Below are 7,442 nucleotides of genomic sequence, written 5' to 3'. Positions count from 1 at the left end.
ATGGCCGTCCTCAGTCACAGCGGTACACATGGTGAGGAATGCTCAGTCCCAGCAGTACACATCATGTGAGGCATCCTCAATTACAGCAGAACACATCACGTGAGGCATCCTCGGTCACAGCGGTACAAGTCACGTGAGGAGTCCTCAGTCAGCAGTACACGTCATGTGAAACATCCTCAGTTACAGCAGTACACGTCCTCAATCACTGTGGTACATATCATGTGAGGCGTCCCCAGTCACAGTGGTACATATCTTGTGAGATGTGCTCAATTACAGTGGTACACGTCATGGATGGCCTTTCTCAGTCACAGCGGTACACATGGTGAGGAATGCTCAGTCCCAGCAGTACACATCACGTGAGGCGTCCTCAATTACAGCAGAACACATCACGTGAGGCATCTTTGGTCACAGCGGTACAAGTCACGTTAGGTGTCGTCAGTCAGCAGTACACGTCATGTGAAACATCCTCAGTTACAGCAGTACACGTCCTCAATCACTGTGGTACACATCATGTGAGGCGTCCCCAGTCACAGTGGTACATATCTTGTGAGATGTGCTCAATTACAGTGGTACACGTCATGGATGGCCGTCCTCAGTCACAGCGGTACACATGGTGAGGAATGCTCAGTCCCAGCAGTACACATCACGTGAGGCGTCCTCAATTACAGCAGAACACATCACGTGAGGCATCCTCGGTCACAGCGGTACAAGTCACATGAGGAGTCCTCAGTCAGCAGTACACGTCATGTGAAACATCCTCAGTTACAGCAGTACACGTCCTCAATCACTGTGGTATATATCATGTGAGGCGTCCCCAGTCACAGTGGTACATATCTTGTGAGATGTGCTCAATTACAGTGGTACACGTCATGGATGGCCTTTCTCAGTCACAGCGGTACACATGGTGAGGAATGCTCAGTCCCAGCAGTACACATCACGTGAGGCGTCCTCAATTACAGCAGAACACATCACGTGAGGCATCCTCGGTTACAGTGGTACAAGTCACGTGAGGTGTCGTCAGTCAGCAGTACATGTCATGTGAAACATACTCAGTTACAGCACTACACGTCCTCAATCACTGTGGTACACATCATGTGAGGCGTCCCCAGTCACAGTGGTACATATCTTGTGAGATGTGCTCAATTACAGCGGTACACGTCGTGGATGGCCGTTCTCAGTCACGGCGGTACACATGGTGAGGTATGCTGAGTCCCAGCAGTACACATCATGTGAGGCATCCTCAATTACAGCAGAACACATCGCGTGAGGCATCCTCAGTCACAGCGGTACAAGTCACGTGAGGAGTCCTCAGTCAGCAGTACACGTCATGTGAAACATCCTCAGTTACAGCAGTACACGTCCTCAATCACTGTGGTACACATCATGTGAGGCGTCCCCAGTCACAGTGGTACATATCTTGTGAGATGTGCTCAATTACAGTGGTACACGTCATGGATGGCCGTCCTCAGTCACAGCGGTACACATGGTGAGGAATGCTCAGTCCCAGCAGTACACATCACGTGAGGCGTCCTCAATTACAGCAGAACACATCACGTGAGGCATCCTCGGTCACAGCGGTACAAGTCACATGAGGAGTCCTCAGTCAGCAGTACACGTCATGTGAAACATCCTCAGTTACAGCAGTACACGTCCTCAATCACTGTGGTATATATCATGTGAGGCGTCCCCAGTCACAGTGGTACATATCTTGTGAGATGTGCTCAATTACAGTGGTACACGTCATGGATGGCCTTTCTCAGTCACAGCGGTACACATGGTGAGGAATGCTCAGTCCCAGCAGTACACATCACGTGAGGCGTCCTCAATTACAGCAGAACACATCACGTGAGGCATCCTCGGTTACAGTGGTACAAGTCACGTGAGGTGTCGTCAGTCAGCAGTACATGTCATGTGAAACATACTCAGTTACAGCACTACACGTCCTCAATCACTGTGGTACACATCATGTGAGGCGTCCCCAGTCACAGTGGTACATATCTTGTGAGATGTGCTCAATTACAGCGGTACACGTCGTGGATGGCCGTTCTCAGTCACGGCGGTACACATGGTGAGGTATGCTGAGTCCCAGCAGTACACATCATGTGAGGCATCCTCAATTACAGCAGAACACATCGCGTGAGGCATCCTCAGTCACAGCGGTACAAGTCACGTGAGGAGTCCTCAGTCAGCAGTACACGTCATGTGAAACATCCTCAGTTACAGCAGTACACGTCCTCAATCACTGTGGTACACATCATGTGAGGCATCCACAGTTACAGCAGTACATGTCATGTGAGGCATCCTCATCTAGTTTTTTGCGGGGCTAGATGACATTTTCAGCTATACCATTTTTATTTATATTCACTTTTTTTTACCATGTTTTATTCCACTTTTATTTCGGAGTTATGATAAAAAGCATAGGTTTTTTTGCCAATTTTATGGTATTCTCTGTAGGGGTTAAAGAGGTCATCTTGTTCGGGAGTATTTTGCATTTTAAATAAATATTCGTATTTATTCGGTAGTATTTTGTGTTCTTTATTTTGTGGGGAGTTTTAAATAATTTTAGCATATTTTTTCTTAATATTTTTTACTTCATCCCTCTATGGGACTTTAACTTTTATTACACTGACATATCGCCTGTTAGACCCTGCCGATGGCTGGGTCTAACAGCCCACCATGCCTACCACACTGGGAGGTCATTGTTTGACCTCCGGATGCAATAACATCCATTGGCTCCCCGTGATTTAGTCACTGGGGTGCCGATGCAGGTGAGAGAGGGAGCTCCCTTCCTCTCACAACCTTCTAAATGTCACGATCGCTCTTGAGGCATGCTCCTCAGCCCTGGTTGTTGCCGCAGGAGCACGGCTATCAGGTGAGCTGAGATCCTATTGTGATCATGCAGGAAGTATATCAGCACCTTCCACACGATAATGCTTTGATTGGTCAATCACATTAACTGACTGATTACAGTGACCAGAGAGCAGGGACCCCTGAAATGGGTCCTTGCATTACTGTCTATGCCTGTCAGTGACCGCTGTCCGCACGGAGCTATCACTGTGTGTTTTCACAAAGTGACTTTAATCCATGACGAACATAGATATTCATATACATCATATGTAGGTATGATGCGGGAACTGACATCTGTCATCATGTGCTATGTCCATCATGGGTCATTAAGAACTTAACAGTGGCTACTTCAGAATTGGCCATTTTGGGGCTGGACATACTTGGCCTTCAAAAGATTATCTCCTTGGCATCTTTTCTCCATGCCCTCTGGGATCATGGAGAGTGGGCCAGCGGTCTCATTTTTTCCATTCACTAATCCTAGACCCTTTTACAATGATGACAAAACAACTTTAAGGCCCCGTCACACTAAGCAACATCGCTAGCAACATCGCTGCTAACGAACAACTTTTGTGACGTTGCTAGCGATGTTGCTGTGTGTGACATCCAGCAACAACCTGGCCCCTGCTGTGAGGTCGCTGGTTGTTGCTGAATGTCCTGGGCCATTTTTTAGTTGTTGCTGTCCCGCTGTGAAGCACAGATCGCTGTGTGTGACAGCGAGACAGCAACAACTAAATGTGCAGGCAGCAGGAGCCGGCTTCTGCGGAGGCTGGTAACCAATGTAAACATCGGGTAACCAAGAAGCCCTGTCCTTGGTTACCCGATATTTACCTTTGTTACCAGCCTCCGCCGCTCTCACTGTCAGTGCCGGCTCCTGCTCTGTGCACATGTAGCTGCAGGACACATCGGGTTAATTAACCCAATGTGTGCTGTAACTAGGAGAGCAAGGAGCCAGCGCTAAGCATTGTGCGCTGCTCCCTGCTCTGTGCACATGTAGCTGCAGCACACATCGGGTAATTAACCCGATGTGTACTGTACTAGGAGAGCAGGGAGCCAGCGCTAAGCGGTGTGCGCTGCTCCCTGCTCTGTGCACATGTAGCTGCAGCACACATCAGGTAATTAACCCGATGTGTGCTGTACTAGGAGAGCAGGGAGCCAACGCTCAGTGTGCGCTGCTCCCTGCTCTCTGCACGTGTAGCTGCGTGAGCTGGTAACCAAGGTAAATATCGGGTTGGTTACCCGATATTTACCTTAGTTACCAAGCGCAGCATCTTCCACGCGGCGCTGGGGGCTGGTCACTGGTTGCTGGTGAGCTCACCCGCAACTCGTGTAGCAACGCTCCAGCGATCCCTGCCAGGTCAGGTTGCTGGTGGGATCGCTGGAGCGTTGCAGTGTGACATCTCACCAGCAACCTCCTAGCAACTTACCAGCGATCCCTATCGTTGTTGGGATCGCTGGTAAGTTGCTTAGTGTGACTGGACCTTTAGAGACAGCATGCTCGAGTGCGGGACACTAAGACACACCCTATACTCTTCATTTTCTTTGCTGATTGCCCCTCAAGACTAACCTGCTACCCAATTTCAATCACAATTGGAGGGTGAATTGGCTCTTTCTATCGAACGATCAATGGAGGCGATTTTTCACTTTTAACACATAAAGCGTTGATTTGCTCTAGTTTTCATGTTGGCAGTTAAAAGAATCAAGCCTGTCAATCTTCCTCTGATTAGCTAAAATGAATGAAGTAATGTTGATGGAAGAACCTACCTCTACAGTCAATAATTCCTATGACCGCTTTAATAAAACTTGTTCTTCTGTCTAATATCGGGACCATATTGAGAAACACTGAATTTATAAGTGTGGGATCAACCGATCCGAATTAAGTGCTTTCTTTATCTTTTTCTTTTTCTCTTACCTCTCTTCTTGCTTTTGATTGTCTGATTGGTATTGTTGAGTAATTTTAAATTATGTTACATTATTGTATAACTTCTGTTATTGCTTTGGAAGGAATACTAATTTCTATGTCAAGATAGTACTTCCTATTCCTCATGGCAACTTATATTGTATTGTCTTGTTAATATTGTTAATATGCTATTGTTTTTGATTTTGACACATTTATTGCCTTATGTCTGTGTTATTTCTTTTGCAATTTAAAGTGAACCTGTCAGGTCCTTTATGCACCCGAACCAAGAGCGGTTCTGGGTGCATATTGCTAATCCCTGCCTAGTAGTCCCAACCTATATTCCATGCAAAAAGTCGAGCCAGAACAGTTCCAGTAATTTAAAAATAAAAATCCTTTATTGAAGAAATATTAAAAATCCATCATGCCATGTTAGGAGGACGCGTTTCGGACTAGTTGTCCTTACTCAGTCTCAACACATTTCACAATGAATCCAGACTAAAAACATATGGCACAGGATATGATGTCAGCAATCAATACAAAATTTAAATATGCAAAAATCCAATTCATCCACGTTTATAAGTGCAACCAAATAAGTGAGCAACAGATAAATTCTCAATAAAAATACATTATATCATTTCTTATATTTAGTCCTGTAGGAACCCTTGTTTCCATCTCAAAAGTCCATTTTATCTCTTTATGTTGTAACGTTCTTTTTATATCTCCTCCTCTCCTAGGTAGCAGTATTTTCTCTATGCCGCTCACCTGCAAGCTACTTAAATCACCCCCATGGACACTGAGAAAATGCTGGGAGGCTCCTGAAGGACTCCTGGTTGATTTATTTAAGACATCTTACACATGTTCCGATATTCTTTTTCTCAGTGTCCTAGTGGTGTGACCTATGTACTGCAGTCTGCACATAGTGCAGGAGATTACATACACAACATTTGAAGAACTGCAATTTATCATTGTTCGGATGTCAAATTGTTTCCCATTAGTATACGATAAAACATTCTTTGTATTACTGACATATTTACATAAACCACAGGTTTTTCCACCACATTTATATGAACCAGTCACTGATAACCAGTTCGATTTATCCATTTTCTTTGATTTATTTTTATGATCGCTGGGGGATAATAACGCACCCAGTGTGGTATTTTTCTTTGAAACAAATTTGACACCTCCCTCCAATATGCGATTCAAGGTTTCATCCGCAGTCAAAACCGGTAGGAATCTTCTCACAATGTGAACTATGTCATAGTAATTCTTGCTGAATTTAGTTGAACAAACTGGTTGCACATTGTGAGAATTTTCCTCCCTGCCCTGTTTCAAATACTGCTCCCTAGTTTTGGAGTGCACGTTCTAGATCCGACATTTTTGTGCAACAGCGTTTTGCCCTTATATATTCCCCAGTGGGGATGTTTTCTACTACGAACCTGGGATGACAGCTAGTCGCATGCAGGATAGAATTTCCTGTTGAGGGCTTACGAAATAGCTTGCAATCAACAACATTTTTTTCTTTATTTCCCATCAAAATCATATCCAAAAAATGGATTTGTGAAGGATTACTTTGATATGTAAACCCTAAATTATAGGGATTGTTGTTAATAAATGAAATAAAATTTTCCATTTTTTCGTCTCCATTTTTCCATATGATCAAAATATCATCAATAAATCTGAGGAAAATTAATATGTTCGGGCTGAAAGGATTTTTTAAGTTAAAAATAAACTCCTCCTCCCACCAAAACATATAAATATTCACCAGAGATGGTGATAAACGTGAACCCATTGAACAACCTTGTGTCTGTGAATAAAAATCCCCCAAAAAAGTGAAGTAATTGTTTTTTAACAGAAAAAAAGTTACATCCAATATATACTGCTGTAAATCACAAGAAAAATCGGAATATTTTTCCATCTGCGTTTTCAGTGCCATAATGGCAAGGTAGTGTGGGATGGACGTGTATAATGTACACACGTCGCACGTTACCCAACAATTATCATCCCGCCACTCCATGCCATTCAAAACATTAAGCACATGTTTACTGTCTTGAACAAAACTCGGCGAGGCTTTGGCCAAGAACTGGAGATGCTTATCCAGCCACTCCGAGAGATGTTCAGTGACAGACCCTATGCCTGAAATAATGGGGCGAAAACTTGGTGGGAACTGATTTTTGTGGGATTTAGGTAGTGCATGCAGAAGGGGTGTCATTGGGTGTAAAGGGTTAAAATAATCCTTCTGTTTCTGGTTAATCAAACCCAGTGAAACTCCCAACCCAGTCCCAACCTATAGTAGCATAGATAAAGAGATCTTTAGAATTTTTTTTCTAAAGATCCTTTATGATATGCTAATGAGGCGAGGGACTAGTCGTAAGGGCGTTACTTCCCTTGGCTAGTTGGCCCCCTTAGCATGTAAACACACCCCTGTGGGTGTGCTAACATGCTAATAAATGTGCAGCGTCAGAGGCATGGTCGCTCTCACCTCTCTCATGCTACCACCTCAGACGCTGGCTTTCGGGTCAGTGCGCATGATCAGAAGTCCCCGGACTTTTGGTCATGTGCATTATGAAGTGGGAGAACGCGTCCCGGCTTCCAACTCGTGTAGTGCACATGACCAGGGACTTCTGATCATACACACTGAGCCAAAAACCAGCTGTGGCAGCAGAGAGGTGAGAGCAACCATGCCTCTGACGCTGCACAT

Source organism: Anomaloglossus baeobatrachus, chromosome 5 (genome assembly GCF_048569485.1).
Source record: "Anomaloglossus baeobatrachus isolate aAnoBae1 chromosome 5, aAnoBae1.hap1, whole genome shotgun sequence".
NCBI lineage: Eukaryota > Metazoa > Chordata > Amphibia > Anura > Aromobatidae > Anomaloglossus > Anomaloglossus baeobatrachus.
This window is presented reverse-complemented; position numbering follows the sequence as displayed.